At 38.2% G+C, this 18,961-nt stretch overlaps 1 protein-coding gene across 1 annotated transcript in view; it reads left to right on the top strand.

Annotated features, from left to right (window-relative positions):
* Positions 1 to 18,961, top strand: part of LOC142190904 (uncharacterized) — a 133,969-nt gene that overhangs the window by 3,935 nt on the left and 111,073 nt on the right. The window lies entirely within an intron of this gene.

Below are 18,961 nucleotides of genomic sequence, written 5' to 3'. Positions count from 1 at the left end.
CTGTGATACATCTCACTACATCATACAGAGCACAGGGCTGATGTCATATACACTATATAAGGAGACATTACAGTAATGGTGGATAGTGATAGGTCTGTGATACATCTCACTACATCATACAGAGTACAGGGCTGATGTCATATACACTATATAAGGAGAAATTACAGTAATGGAGATAGTGATAGGTCTGTGATACATCTCACTACATCATACAGAGCACAGGGCTGATGTCATATACACTATATAAGGAGACATTACAGTAATGGTGGAGATAGTGATAGGTCTGTGATACATCTCACTACATTATACAGAGTACAGGGCTGATGTCATATACACTATATAAGGAGACATTACAGTAATGGTGGAGATAGTGATAGGACTGTGATACATCTCACTACATCATACAGAGCACAGGACTGATGTCATATACACTATATAAGGAGACATTACAGTAATGGTGGAGATAGTGATAGGACTGTGATACATCTCACTACATCATACAGAGTACAGGGCTGATGTCATATACACTATATAAGGTGACATTACAGTAATGGAGATAGTGATAGGACTGTGATACATCTCACTACATCATACAGAGTACAGGGCTGATGTCATATACACTATATAAGGAGACATTACAGTAATGGAGATAGTGATAGGTCTGTGATACATCTCACTACATCATACAGAGCACAGGGCTGATGTCATATACACTATATAAGGAGACATTACAGTAATGGTGGATAGTGATAGGACTGTGATACATCTCACTACATCATACAGAGCACAGGGCTGATGTCATATACACTATATAAGGAGACATTACAGTAATGGTGGATAGTGATAGGTCTGTGATACATCTCACTACATCATACAGAGCACAGGGCTGATGTCATATACACTATATAAGGAGACATTACAGTAATGGTGGATAGTGATAGGTCTGTGATACATCTCACTACATCATACAGAGTACAGGGCTGATGTCATATACACTATATAAGGAGACATTACAGTAATGGAGATAGTGATAGGTCTGTGATACATCTCACTACATCATACAGAGTACAGGGCTGATGTCATATACACTATATAAGGAGACATTACAGTAATAGAGATAGTGATAGGACTGTGATACATCTCACTACATCATACAGAGCACAGGGCTGATGTCATATACACTATATAAGGAGACATTACAGTAATGGTGGAGATAGTGATAGGTCTGTAATACATCTCACTACATCATACAGAGCACAGGGCTGATGTCATATACACTATATAAGGAGACATTACAGTAATGGTGTAGATAGTGATAGGTCTGTAATACATCTCACTACATCATACAGAGTACAAGGCTGATGTCATATACGCTATATAAGGAGACATTACAGTAATGGTGGATAGTGATAGGTCTGTGATACATCTCACAACATCATACAGAGTACAAGGCTGATGTCATATACGCTATATAAGGAGACATTACAGTAATGGTGGATAGTGATAGGTCTGTGATACATCTCACTACATCATACAGAGTACAGGGCTGATGTCATATACACTATATAAGGAGACATTACAGTAACGGTGGATAGTGATAGGACTGTAATACATCTCACTACATCATACAGAGTACAGGGCTGATGTCATATACACTATATAAGGAGACATTACAGTAATGGTGGAGATAGTGATAGGTCTGTGATACATCTCACTACATCATACAGAGCACAGGGCTGATGTCATATACACTATATAAGGAGACATTACAGTAATGGAGATAGTGATAGGTCTGTGATACATCTCACTACATCATACAGAGTACAGGGCTGATGTCATATACACTATATAAGGAGACATTACAGTAATGGTGGATAGTGATAGGTCTGTGATACATCTCACTACATCATACAGAGCACAGGGCTGATGTCATATACACTATATAAGGAGACATTACAGTAATGGAGATAGTGATAGGTCTGTGATACATCTCACTACATCATACAGAGCACAGGACTGATGTCATATACACTATATAAGGAGACATTACAGTAATGGAGGAGATAGTGATAGGACTGTGATACATCTCACTACATCATACAGAGTACAGGGCTGATGTCATATACACTATATAAGGAGACATTACAGTAATGGTGGATAGTGATAGGTCTGTGATACATCTCACTACATCATACAGAGTACAGGGCTGATGTCATATACACTATATAAGGAGACATTACAGTAATGGAGGAGATAGTGATAGGACTGTGATACATCTCACTACATCATACAGAGTACAGGGCTGATGTCATATACACTATATAAGGAGACATTACAGTAATGGTGGATAGTGATAGGTCTGTGATACATCTCACTACATCATACAGAGCACAGGGCTGATGTCATATACACTATATAAGGAGACATTACAGTAATGGTGGATAGTGATAGGTCTGTGATACATCTCACTACATCATACAGAGCACAGGGCTGATGTCATATACACTATATAAGGAGAAATTACAGTAATGGAGATAGTGATAGGTCTGTGATACATCTCACTACATCATACAGAGTACAGGGCTGATGTCATATACACTATATAAGGAGACATTACAGTAATGGTGGAGATAGTGATAGGTCTGTGATACATCTCACTACATCATACAGAGTACAGGGCTGATGTCATATACACTATATAAGGAGACATTACAGTAATGGAGATAGTGATAGGTCTGTGATACATCTCACTACATCATACAGAGTACAGGGCTGATGTCATATACACTATATAAGGAGACATTACAGTAATGGTGGAGATGGTGATAGGTCTGTGATACATCTCACTACATCATACAGAGTACAGGGCTGATGTCATATACACTATATAAGGAGACATTACAGTAATGGTGGATAGTGATAGGACTGTGATACATCTCACTACATTATACAGAGTACAGGGCTGATGTCATATACACTATATAAGGAGACATTACAGTAATGGTGGAGATAGTGATAGGACTGTGATATATCTCACTACATCATACAGAGTACAGGGCTGATGTCATATACACTATATAAGGAGACATTACAGTAATGGAGATAGTGATAGGTCTGTGATACATCTCACTACATCATACAGAGCACAGGACTGATGTCATATACACTATATAAGGAGACATTACAGTAATGGTGGAGATAGTGATAGGTCTGTGATACATCTCACTACATCATACAGAGTACAGGGCTGATGTCATATACACTATATAAAGGTGACATTACAGTAATGGAGATAGTGATAGGTCTGTGATACATCTCACTACATCATACAGAGTACAGGGCTGATGTCATATACACTATATAAGGAGACATTACAGTAATGGAGATAGTGATAGGTCTGTGATACATCTCACTACATCATACAGAGCACAGGGCTGATGTCATATACACTATATAAGGAGACATTACAGTAATGGTGGATAGTGATAGGACTGTGATACATCTCACTACATCATACAGAGCACAGGGCTGATGTCATATACACTATATAAGGAGACATTACAGTAATGGTGGAGATAGTGATAGGTCTGTGATACATCTCACTACATCATACAGAGTACAGGGCTGATGTCATATACACTATATAAGGAGACATTACAGTAATGGAGGAGATAGTGATAGGACTGTGATACATCTCACTACATCATACATAGTACAGGGCTGATGTCATATACACTATATAAGGAGACATTACAGTAATGGTGGAGATAGTGATAGGACTGTGATACATCTCACTACATCATACAGAGTACAGGGCTGATGTCATATACACTATATAAGGAGACATTACAGTAATGGTGGAGATAGTGATAGGACTGTGATACATCTCACTACATCATACAGAGTACAGGGCTGATGTCATATACACTATATAAGGAGACATTACAGTAATGGTGGATAGTGATAGGTCTGTGATACATCTCACTACATCATACAGAGTACAGGACTGATGTCATATACACTATATAAGGAGACATTACAGTAATGGAGATAGTGATAGGTCTGTGATACATCTCACTACATCATACAGAGTACAGGGCTGACGTTATATACACTATATAAGGAGACATTACAGTAATGGTGGATAGTGATATGTCTGTGATACATCTCACTACATCATACAGAGCACAGGGCTGATGTCATATACACTATATAAGGAGACATTACAGTAATGGAGATAGTGATAGGTCTGTGATACATCTCACTACATCATACAGAGTACAGGGCTGATGTCATATACACTATATAAGGAGACATTACAGTAATGGAGATAGTGATAGGTCTGTGATACATCTCACTACATCATACAGAGCACAGGACTGATGTCATATACACTATATAAGGAGACATTACAGTAATGGAGGAGATAGTGATAGGACTGTGATACATCTCACTACATCATACAGAGTACAGGGCTGATGTCATATACACTATATAAGGAGACATTACAGTAATGGAGGAGATAGTGATAGGACTGTGATACATCTCACTACATCATACAGAGTACAGGGCTGATGTCATATACACTATATAAGGAGACATTACAGTAATGGTGGATAGTGATAGGTCTGTGATACATCTCACTACATCATACAGAGCACAGGGCTGATGTCATATACACTATATAAGGAGACATTACCGTAATGGTGGATAGTGATAGGTCTGTGATACATCTCACTTCATCATACAGAGTACAGGGCTGATGTCATATACACTATATAAGGAGAAATTACAGTAATGGAGATAGTGATAGGTCTGTGATACATCTCACTACATCATACAGAGCACAGGGCTGATGTCATATACACTATATAAGGAGACATTACAGTAATGGTGGATAGTGATAGGACTGTGATACATCTCACTACATCATACAGAGCACAGGGCTGATGTCATATACACTATATAAGGTGACATTACAGTAATGGAGATAGTGATAGGTCTGTGATACATCTCACTACATCATACAGAGTACAGGGCTGATGTCATATACACTATATAAGGAGACATTACAGTAATGGTGGAGATAGTGATAGGACTGTGATACATCTCACTACATCATACAGAGTACAGGGCTGATGTCATATACACTATATAAGGAGACATTACAGTAATGGTGGATAGTGATAGGACTGTGATACATCTCACTACATCATACAGAGCACAGGGCTGATGTCATATACACTATATAAGGTGACATTACAGTAATGGAGATAGTGATAGGTCTGTGATACATCTCACTACATCATACAGAGTACAGGGCTGATGTCATATACACTATATAAGGAGACATTACAGTAATGGTGGAGATAGTGATAGGACTGTGATACATCTCACTACATCATACAGAGTACAGGGCTGATGTCATATACACTATATAAGGAGACATTACAGTAATGGTGGAGATAGTGATAGGTCTGTGATACATCTCACTACATCATACAGAGTACAGGACTGATGTCATATACACTATATAAGGAGACATTACAGTAATGGAGATAGTGATAGGTCTGTGATACATCTCACTACATCATACAGAGTACAGGGCTGACGTTATATACACTATATAAGGAGACATTACAGTAATGGTGGATAGTGATAGGTCTGTGATACATCTCACTACATCATACAGAGTACAGGGCTGATGTCATATACACTATATAAGGAGACATTACAGTAATGGAGATAGTGATAGGTCTGTGATACATCTCACTACATCATACAGAGTACAGGGCTGATGTCATATACACTATATAAGGAGACATTACAGTAATGGAGATAGTGATAGGACTGTGATACATCTCACTACATCATACAGAGCACAGGGCTGATGTCATATACACTATATAAGGAGACATTACAGTAATGGTGGAGATAGTGATAGGACTGTGATACATCTCACTACATCATACAGAGTACAGGGCTGATGTCATATACACTATATAAGGAGACATTACAGTAATGGAGATAGTGATAGGACTGTGATACATCTCACTACATCATACAGAGTACAGGGCTGATGTCATATACACTATATAAGGAGACATTACAGTAATGGAGATAGTGATAGGTCTGTGATACATCTCACTACATCATACAGAGTACAGGGCTGATGTCATATACACTATATAAGGAGACATTACAGTAATGGTGGAGATAGTGATAGGTCTGTGATACATCTCACTACATCATACAGAGTACAGGGCTGATGTCATATACACTATATTAGGAGACATTACAGTAATGGAGATAGTGATAGGTCTGTGATACATCTCACTACATCATACAGAGTACAGGGCTGATGTCATATACACTATATTAGGAGACATTACAGTAATGGAGATAGTGATAGGTCTGTGATACATCTCACTACATCATACAGAGTACAGGGCTGATGTCATATACACTATATAAGGAGACATTACAGTAATGGTGGATAGTGATAGGACTGATACATCTCACTACATCATACAGAGTACAGGGCTGATGTCATATACACTATATAAGGAGACATTACAGTAATGGAGATAGTGATAGGTCTGTGATACATCTCACTACATCATACAGCGTACAGGGCTGATGTCATATACACTATATTAGGAGACATTACAGTAATGGAGATAGTGATAGGTCTGTGATACATCTCACTACATCATACAGAGTACAGGGCTGATGTCATATACACTATATTAGGAGACATTACAGTAATGGAGATAGTGATAGGTCTGTGATACATCTCACTACATCATACAGAGTACAGGGCTGATGTCATATACACTATATAAGGAGACATTACAGTAATGGAGATAGTGATAGGACTGTGATACATCTCACTACATCATACAGAGTACAGGGCTGATGTCATATACACTATATAAGGAGACATTACAGTAATGGAGATAGTGATAGGTCTGTGATACATCTCACTACATCATACAGAGCACAGGGCTGATGTCATATACACTATATAAGGAGACATTACAGTAATGGAGATAGTGATAGGACTGTGATACATCTCACTACATCATACAGAGCACAGGGCTGATGTCATATACACTATATAAGGAGACATTACAGTAATGGTGGATAGTGATAGGTCTGTGATACATCTCACTACATCATACAGAGTACAGGGCTGATGTCATATACACTATATAAGGAGACATTACAGTAATGGAGATAGTGATAGGTCTGTGATACATCTCACTACATCATACAGAGTACAGGGCTGATGTCATATACACTATATAAGGAGACATTACAGTAATGGTGGATAGTGATAGGTCTGTGATACATCTCACTACATCATACAGAGTACAGGGCTGATGTCATATACACTATATAAGGAGACATTACAGTAATGGTGGATAGTGATAGGTCTGTGATACATCTCACTACATCATACAGAGTACAAGGCTGATGTCATATACACTATATAAGGAGACATTACAGTAATGGAGATAGTGATAGGTCTGTGATACATCTCACTACATCATACAGAGTACAGGGCTGATGTCATATACACTATATAAGGAGACATTACAGTAATGGAGATAGTGATAGGTCTGTGATACATCTCACTACATCATACAGAGCACAGGGCTGATGTCATATACACTATATAAGGAGACATTACAGTAATGGTGGAGATAGTGATAGGTCTGTGATACATCTCACTACATCATACAGAGTACAGGGCTGATGTCATATACACTATGTAAGGTGACATTACAGTAATGGTGGATAGTGATAGGACTGTGATACATCTCACTACATCATACAGAGTACAGGGCTGATGTCATATACACTATATAAGGAGACATTACAGTAATGGTGGAGATAGTGATAGGTCTGTGATACATCTCACTACATCATACAGAGTACAGGGCTGATGTCATATACACTATATAAGGAGACATTACAGTAATGGTGGATAGTGATAGGTCTGTGATACATCTCACTACATCATACAGAGCACAGGGCTGATGTCATATACACTATATAAGGAGACATTACAGTAATGGAGATAGTGATAGGTCTGTGATACATCTCACTACATCATACAGAGTACAGGGCTGATGTCATATACACTATATAAGGAGACATTACAGTAATGGTGGATAGTGATAGGTCTGTGATACATCTCACTACATCATACAGAGTACAGGGCTGATGTCATATACACTATATAAGGAGACATTACAGTAATGGTGGAGATAGTGATAGGACTGTGATACATCTCACTACATCATACAGAGTACAGGGCTGATGTCATATACACTATATAAGGAGACATTACAGTAATAGAGGAGATAGTGATAGGACTGTGATACATCTCACTACATCATACAGAGTACAGGACTGATGTCATATACACTATATAAGGAGACATTACAGTAATGGAGATAGTGATAGGTCTGTGATACATCTCACTACATCATACAGAGTACAGGGCTGACGTTATATACACTATATAAGGAGACATTACAGTAATGGTGGATAGTGATATGTCTGTGATACATCTCACTACATCATACAGAGCACAGGGCTGATGTCATATACACTATATAAGGAGACATTACAGTAATGGAGATAGTGATAGGTCTGTGATACATCTCACTACATCATACAGAGTACAGGGCTGATGTCATATACACTATATAAGGAGACATTACAGTAATGGAGATAGTGATAGGTCTGTGATACATCTCACTACATCATACAGAGTACAGGGCTGACGTTATATACACTATATAAGGAGACATTACAGTAATGGTGGATAGTGATATGTCTGTGATACATCTCACTACATCATACAGAGCACAGGGCTGATGTCATATACACTATATAAGGAGACATTACAGTAATGGAGATAGTGATAGGTCTGTGATACATCTCACTACACCATACAGAGCACAGGACTGATGTCATATACACTATATAAGGAGACATTACAGTAATGGAGGAGATAGTGATAGGACTGTGATACATCTCACTACATCATACAGAGTACAGGGCTGATGTCATATACACTATATAAGGAGACATTACAGTAATGGTGGATAGTGATAGGTCTGTGATACATCTCACTACATCATACAGAGCACAGGGCTGATGTCATATACACTATATAAGGAGACATTACCGTAATGGTGGATAGTGATAGGTCTGTGATACATCTCACTTCATCATACAGAGTACAGGGCTGATGTCATATACACTATATAAGGAGAAATTACAGTAATGGAGATAGTGATAGGTCTGTGATACATCTCACTACATCATACAGATCACAGGGCTGATGTCATATACACTATATAAGGAGACATTACAGTAATGGAGATAGTGATAGGTCTGTGATACATCTCACTACATCATACAGAGCACAGGGCTGATGTCATATACACTATATAAGGAGACATTACAGTAATGGTGGATAGTGATAGGACTGTGATACATCTCACTACATCATACAGAGCACAGGGCTGATGTCATATACACTATATAAGGTGACATTACAGTAATGGAGATAGTGATAGGTCTGTGATACATCTCACTACATCATACAGAGTACAGGGCTGATGTCATATACACTATATAAGGAGACATTACAGTAATGGTGGAGATAGTGATAGGACTGTGATACATCTCACTACATCATACAGAGTACAGGGCTGATGTCATATACACTATATAAGGAGACATTACAGTAATGGTGGAGATAGTGATAGGTCTGTGATACATCTCACTACATCATACAGAGTACAGGACTGATGTCATATACACTATATAAGGAGACATTACAGTAATGGAGATAGTGATAGGTCTGTGATACATCTCACTACATCATACAGAGTACAGGGCTGACGTTATATACACTATATAAGGAGACATTACAGTAATGGTGGATAGTGATATGTCTGTGATACATCTCACTACATCATACAGAGCACAGGGCTGATGTCATATACACTATATAAGGAGACATTACAGTAATGGAGATAGTGATAGGTCTGTGATACATCTCACTACATCATACAGAGTACAGGGCTGATGTCATATACACTATATAAGGAGACATTACAGTAATGGAGATAGTGATAGGTCTGTGATACATCTCACTACATCATACAGAGTACAGGGCTGATGTCATATACACTATATAAGGAGACATTACAGTAATGGAGATAGTGATAGGACTGTGATACATCTCACTACATCATACAGAGCACAGGGCTGATGTCATATACACTATATAAGGAGACATTACAGTAATGGTGGAGATAGTGATAGGACTGTGATACATCTCACTACATCATACAGAGTACAGGGCTGATGTCATATACACTATATAAGGAGACATTACAGTAATGGAGATAGTGATAGGACTGTGATACATCTCACTACATCATACAGAGTACAGGGCTGATGTCATATACACTATATAAGGAGACATTACAGTAATGGAGATAGTGATAGGTCTGTGATACATCTCACTACATCATACAGAGTACAGGGCTGATGTCATATACACTATATAAGGAGACATTACAGTAATGGTGGAGATAGTGATAGGTCTGTGATACATCTCACTACATCATACAGAGTACAGGGCTGATGTCATATACACTATATTAGGAGACATTACAGTAATGGAGATAGTGATAGGTCTGTGATACATCTCACTACATCATACAGAGTACAGGGCTGATGTCATATACACTATATTAGGAGACATTACAGTAATGGAGATAGTGATAGGTCTGTGATACATCTCACTACATCATACAGAGTACAGGGCTGATGTCATATACACTATATAAGGAGACATTACAGTAATGGTGGATAGTGATAGGACTGATACATCTCACTACATCATACAGAGTACAGGGCTGATGTCATATACACTATATAAGGAGACATTACAGTAATGGAGATAGTGATAGGTCTGTGATACATCTCACTACATCATACAGAGTACAGGGCTGATGTCATATACACTATATTAGGAGACATTACAGTAATGGAGATAGTGATAGGTCTGTGATACATCTCACTACATCATACAGAGTACAGGGCTGATGTCATATACACTATATTAGGAGACATTACAGTAATGGAGATAGTGATAGGTCTGTGATACATCTCACTACATCATACAGAGTACAGGGCTGATGTCATATACACTATATAAGGAGACATTACAGTAATGGAGATAGTGATAGGACTGTGATACATCTCACTACATCATACAGAGTACAGGGCTGATGTCATATACACTATATAAGGAGACATTACAGTAATGGAGATAGTGATAGGTCTGTGATACATCTCACTACATCATACAGAGCACAGGGCTGATGTCATATACACTATATAAGGAGACATTACAGTAATGGAGATAGTGATAGGACTGTGATACATCTCACTACATCATACAGAGTACAGGGCTGATGTCATATACACTATATAAGGAGACATTACAGTAATGGAGATACTGATAGGTCTGTGATACATCTCACTACATCATACAGAGTACAGGGCTGATGTCATATACACTATATAAGGAGACATTACAGTAATGGTGGATAGTGATAGGTCTGTGATACATCTCACTACATCATACAGAGTACAGGGCTGATGTCATATACACTATATAAGGAGACATTACAGTAATGGTGGATAGTGATAGGTCTGTGATACATCTCACTACATCATACAGAGTACAAGGCTGATGTCATATACACTATATAAGGAGACATTACAGTAATGGAGATAGTGATAGGTCTGTGATACATCTCACTACATCATACAGAGTACAGGGCTGATGTCATATACACTATATAAGGAGACATTACAGTAATGGAGATAGTGATAGGTCTGTGATACATCTCACTACATCATACAGAGCACAGGGCTGATGTCATATACACTATATAAGGAGACATTACAGTAATGGTGGAGATAGTGATAGGTCTGTGATACATCTCACTACATCATACAGAGTACAGGGCTGATGTCATATACACTATATAAGGAGACATTACAGTAATGGAGATAGTGATAGGTCTGTGATACATCTCACTACATCATACAGAGCACAGGGCTGATGTCATATACACTATATAAGGAGACATTACAGTAATGGTGGAGATAGTGATAGGTCTGTGATACATCTCACTACATCATACAGAGTACAGGGCTGATGTCATATACACTATGTAAGGTGACATTACAGTAATGGTGGATAGTGATAGGACTGTGATACATCTCACTACATCATACAGAGTACAGGGCTGATGTCATATACACTATATAAGGAGACATTACAGTAATGGTGGAGATAGTGATAGGTCTGTGATACATCTCACTACATCATACAGAGTACAGGGCTGATGTCATATACACTATATAAGGAGACATTACAGTAATGGTGGATAGTGATAGGTCTGTGATACATCTCACTACATCATACAGAGCACAGGGCTGATGTCATATACACTATATAAGGAGACATTACAGTAATGGAGATAGTGATAGGTCTGTGATACATCTCACTACATCATACAGAGTACAGGGCTGATGTCATATACACTATATAAGGAGACATTACAGTAATGGTGGATAGTGATAGGTCTGTGATACATCTCACTACATCATACAGAGTACAGGGCTGATGTCATATACACTATATAAGGAGACATTACAGTAATGGTGGAGATAGTGATAGGACTGTGATACATCTCACTACATCATACAGAGTACAGGGCTGATGTCATATACACTATATAAGGAGACATTACAGTAATAGAGGAGATAGTGATAGGACTGTGATACATCTCACTACATCATACAGAGTACAGGGCTGATGTCATATACACTATATAAGGAGACATTACAGTAATGGTGGATAGTGATAGGTCTGTGATACATCTCACTACATCATACAGAGTACAGGGCTGACGTTATATACACTATATAAGGAGACATTACAGTAATGGTGGATAGTGATATGTCTGTGATACATCTCACTACATCATACAGAGCACAGGGCTGATGTCATATACACTATATAAGGAGACATTACAGTAATGGAGATAGTGATAGGTCTGTGATACATCTCACTACATCATACAGAGTACAGGGCTGATGTCATATACACTATATAAGGAGACATTACAGTAATGGAGATAGTGATAGGTCTGTGATACATCTCACTACATCATACAGAGCACAGGGCTGATGTCATTTACACTATATAAGGAGACATTACAGTAATGGAGATAGTGATAGGTCTGTGATACATCTCACTACATCATACAGAGCACAGGACTGATGTCATATACACTATATAAGGAGACATTACAGTAATGGAGGAGATAGTGATAGGACTGTGATACATCTCACTACATCATACAGAGTACAGGGCTGATGTCATATACACTATATAAGGAGACATTACAGTAATGGTGGATAGTGATAGGTCTGTGATACATCTCACTACATCATACAGAGCACAGGGCTGATGTCATATACACTATATAAGGAGACATTACAGTAATGGTGGATAGTGATAGGTCTGTGATACATCTCACTTCATCATACAGAGTACAGGGCTGATGTCATATACACTATATAAGGAGAAATTACAGTAATGGAGATAGTGATAGGTCTGTGATACATCTCACTACATCATACAGAGCACAGGGCTGATGTCATATACACTATATAAGGAGACATTGCAGTAATGGTGGAGATAGTGATAGGACTGTGATACATCTCACTACATCATACAGAGTACAGGGCTGATGTCATATACACTATATAAGGAGACATTACAGTAATGGAGATAGTGATAGGTCTGTGATACATCTCACTACATCATACAGAGCACAGGGCTGATGTCATATACACTATATAAGGAGACATTACAGTAATGGTGGATAGTGATAGGTCTGTGATACATCTCACTACATCATACAGAGCACAGGGCTGATGTCATATACACTATATAAGGGGACATTACAGTAATGGAGATAGTAATAGGTCTGTGATACATCTCACTACATCATACAGAGTACAGGGCTGATGTCATATACACTATATAAGGTGACATTACAGTAATGGTGGATAGTGATAGGACTGTGATACATCTCACTACATCATACAGAGCACAGGGCTGATGTCATATACACTATATAAGGAGACATTACAGTAATGGTGGAGATAGTTATAGGTCTGTGATACATCTCACTACATCATACAGAGTACAGGGCTGATGTCATATACACTATATAAGGAGATATTACAGTAATGGAGATAGTGATAGGACTGATACATCTCACTACATCATACAGAGTACAGGGCTGATGTCATATACACTATATAAGGAGACATTACAGTAATGGAGATAGTGATAGGTCTGTGATACATCTCACTACATCATACAGAGCACACGGCTGATGTCATATACACTATATAAGGAGACATTACAGTAATGGTGGATAGTGATAGGACTGTGATACATCTCACTACATCATACAGAGCACAGGGCTGATGTCATATACACTATATAAGGTGACATTACAGTAATGGAGATAGTGATAGGTCTGTGATACATCTCACTACATCATACAGAGCACAGGGCTGATGTCATATACACTATATAAGGAGATATTACAGTAATGGTGGAGATAGTGATAGGTCTGTGATACATCTCACTACATCATACAGAGTACAGGGCTGATGTCATATACACTATATAAGGAGACATTACAGTAATGGTGGATAGTGATAGGACTGTGATACATCTCACTACATCATACAGAGTACAGGGCTGATGTCATATACACTATATAAGGAGACATTACAGTAATGGAGATAGTGATAGGACTGTGATACATCTCACTACATCATACAGAGTACAGGGCTGATGTCATATACACTATATAAGGAGACATTACAGTAATGGTGGAGATAGTGATAGGTCTGTGATACATCTCACTACATCATACAGAGCACAGGGCTGATGTCATATACACTATATAAGGAGATATTACAGTATTGGAGATAGTGATAGGTCTGTGATACATCTCACTACATCATACAGAGTACAGGGCTGATGTCATATACACTATATAAGGAGACATTACAGTAATGGAGATAGTGATAGGACTGTGATACATCTCACTACATCATACAGAGCACAGGGCTGATGTCATATACACTATATAAGGAGACATTACAGTAATGGTGGAGATAGTGATAGGACTGTGATACATCTCACTACATCATACAGAGTACAGGGCTGATGTCATATACACTATATAAGGAGACATTACAGTAATGGAGATAGTGATAGGACTGTGATACATCTCACTACATCATACAGAGTACAGGGCTGATGTCATATACACTATATAAGGAGACATTACAGTAATGGAGATAGTGATAGGTCTGTGATACATCTCACTACATCATACAGAGTACAGGGCTGATGTCATATACACTATATAAGGAGACATTACAGTAATGGTGGATAGTGATAGGACTGATACATCTCACTACATCATACAGAGCACAGGGCTGATGTCATATACACTATATAAGGAGACATTACAGTAATGGTGGATAGTGATAGGTCTGTGATACATCTCACTACATCATACAGAGTACAGGACTGATGTCATATACACTATATAAGGAGACATTACAGTAATGGTGGAGATAGTGATAGGTCTGTGATACATCTCACTACATCATACAGAGTACAGGGCTGATGTCATATACACTATATTAGGAGACATTACAGTAATGGAGATAGTGATAGGTCTGTGATACATCTCACTACATCATACAGAGTACAGGGCTGATGTCATATACACTATATAAGGAGACATTACAGTAATGGAGATAGTGATAGGACTGTGATACATCTCACTACATCATACAGAGTACAGGGCTGATGTCATATACACTATATAAGGAGACATTACAGTAATGGTGGAGATAGTGATAGGACTGTGATACATCTCACTACATCATACAGAGTACAGGGCTGATGTCATATACACTATAGAAGGAGACATTACAGTAATGGAGATAGTGATAGGTCTGTGATACATCTCACTACATCATACAGAGCACAGGGCTGATGTCATATACACTATATAAGGAGACATTACAGTAATGGAGATAGTGATAGGACTGTGATACATCTCACTACATCATACAGAGCACAGGGCTGATGTCATATACACTATATAAGGAGACATTACAGTAATGGTGGATAGTGATAGGTCTGTGATACATCTCACTACATCATACAGAGTACAGGGCTGATGTCATATACACTATATAAGGAGACATTACAGTAATGGAGATAGTGATAGGTCTGTGATACATCTCACTACATCATACAGAGTACAGGGCTGATGTCATATACACTATATAAGGAGACATTACAGTAATGGTGGATAGTGATAGGTCTGTGATACATCTCACTACATCATACAGAGTACAGGGCTGATGTCATATACACTATATAAGGAGACATTACAGTAATGGTGGATAGTGATAGGTCTGTGATACATCTCACTACATCATACAGAGCACAGGGCTGATGTCATATACACTATATAAGGAGACATTACAGTAATGGTGGAGATAGTGATAGGTCTGTGATACATCTCACTACATCATACAGAGTACAAGGCTGATGTCATATACACTATATAAGGAGACATTACAGTAATGGAGATAGTGATAGGTCTGTGATACATCTCACTACATCATACAGAGCACAGGGCTGATGTCATATACACTATATAAGGAGACATTACAGTAATGGTGGATAGTGATAGGACTGTGATACATCTCACTACATCATACAGAGCACAGGGCTGATGTCATATACACTATATAAGGTGACATTACAGTAATGGAGATAGTGATAGGTCTGTGATACATCTCACTACATCATACAGAGCACAGGGCTGATGTCATATACACTATATAAGGAGACATTACAGTAATGGTGGATAGTGATAGGACTGTGATACATCTCACTACATCATACAGAGCACAGGGCTGATGTCATATACACTATATAAGGTGACATTACAGTAATGGAGATAGTGATAGGTCTGTGATACATCTCACTACATCATACAGAGCACAGGGCTGATGTCATATACACTATATAAGGAGATATTACAGTAATGGTGGAGATAGTGATAGGTCTGTGATACATCTCACTACATCATACAGAGTACAGGGCTGATGTCATATACACTATATAAGGAGACATTACAGTAATGGTGGATAGTGATAGGACTGTGATACATCTCACTACATCATACAGAGTACAGGGCTGATGTCATATACACTATATAAGGAGACATTACAGTAATGGTGGAGATAGTGATAGGTCTGTGATACATCTCACTACATCATACAGAGTACAGGGCTGATGTCATATACACTATATAAGGAGACATTACAGTAATGGTGGAGATAGTGATAGGTCTGTGATACATCTCACTACATCATACAGAGTACAGGACTGATGTCATATACACTATATAAGGAGACATTACAGTAATGGAGATAGTGATAGGTCTGTGATACATCTCACTACATCATACAGAGTACAGGGCTGACGTTATATACACTATATAAGGAGACATTACAGTAATGGTGGATAGTGATATGTCTGTGATACATCTCACTACATCATACAGAGCACACGGCTGATGTCATATACACTATATAAGGAGACATTACAGTAATGGAGATAGTGATAGGTCTGTGATACATCTCACTACATCATACAGAGTACAGGGCTGATGTCATATACACTATATAAGGAGACATTACAGTAATGGAGATAGTGATAGGTCTGTGATACATCTCACTACATCATACAGAGTACAGGGCTGATGTCATATACACTATATAAGGAGACATTACAGTAATGGAGATAGTGATAGGACTGTGATACATCTCACTACATCATACAGAGCACAGGGCTGATGTCATATACACTATATAAGGAGACATTACAGTAATGGTGGAGATAGTGATAGGACTGTGATACATCTCACTACATCATACAGAGTACAGGGCTGATGTCATATACACTATATAAGGAGACATTACAGTAATGGAGATAGTGATAGGACTGTGATACATCTCACTACATCATACAGAGTACAGGGCTGATGTCATATACACTATATAAGGAGACATTACAGTAATGGAGATAGTGATAGGTCTGTGATACATCTCACTACATCATACAGAGTACAGGGCTGATGTCATATACACTATATAAGGAGACATTACAGTAATGGTGGATAGTGATAGGACTGATACATCTCACTACATCATACAGAGCACAGGGCTGATGTCATATACACTATATAAGGAGACATTACAGTAATGGAGATAGTGATAGGTCTGTGATACATCTCACTACATCATACAGAGTACAGGGCTGATGTCATATACACTATATAAGGAGACATTACAGTAATGGAGATAGTGATAGGTCTGTGATACATCTCACTACATCATACAGAGCACAGGGCTGATGTCATACACACTATATAAGGAGACATTACAGTAATGGTGGAGATAGTGATAGGTCTGTGATACATCTCACTACATCATACAGAGTACAGGGCTGATGTCATATACACTATATAAGGTGACATTACAGTAATGGTGGATAGTGATAGGACTGTGATACATCTCACTACATCATACAGAGTACAGGGCTGATGTCATATACACTATATAAGGAGACATTACAGTAATGGAGATAGTGATAGGTCTGTGATACATCTCACTACATCATACAGAGTACAGGGCTGATGTCATATACACTATATAAGGAGAC

Source organism: Leptodactylus fuscus, chromosome 1, assembly GCF_031893055.1.
Source record: "Leptodactylus fuscus isolate aLepFus1 chromosome 1, aLepFus1.hap2, whole genome shotgun sequence".
NCBI lineage: Eukaryota > Metazoa > Chordata > Amphibia > Anura > Leptodactylidae > Leptodactylus > Leptodactylus fuscus.
This window is presented reverse-complemented; position numbering and strand designations above follow the sequence as displayed.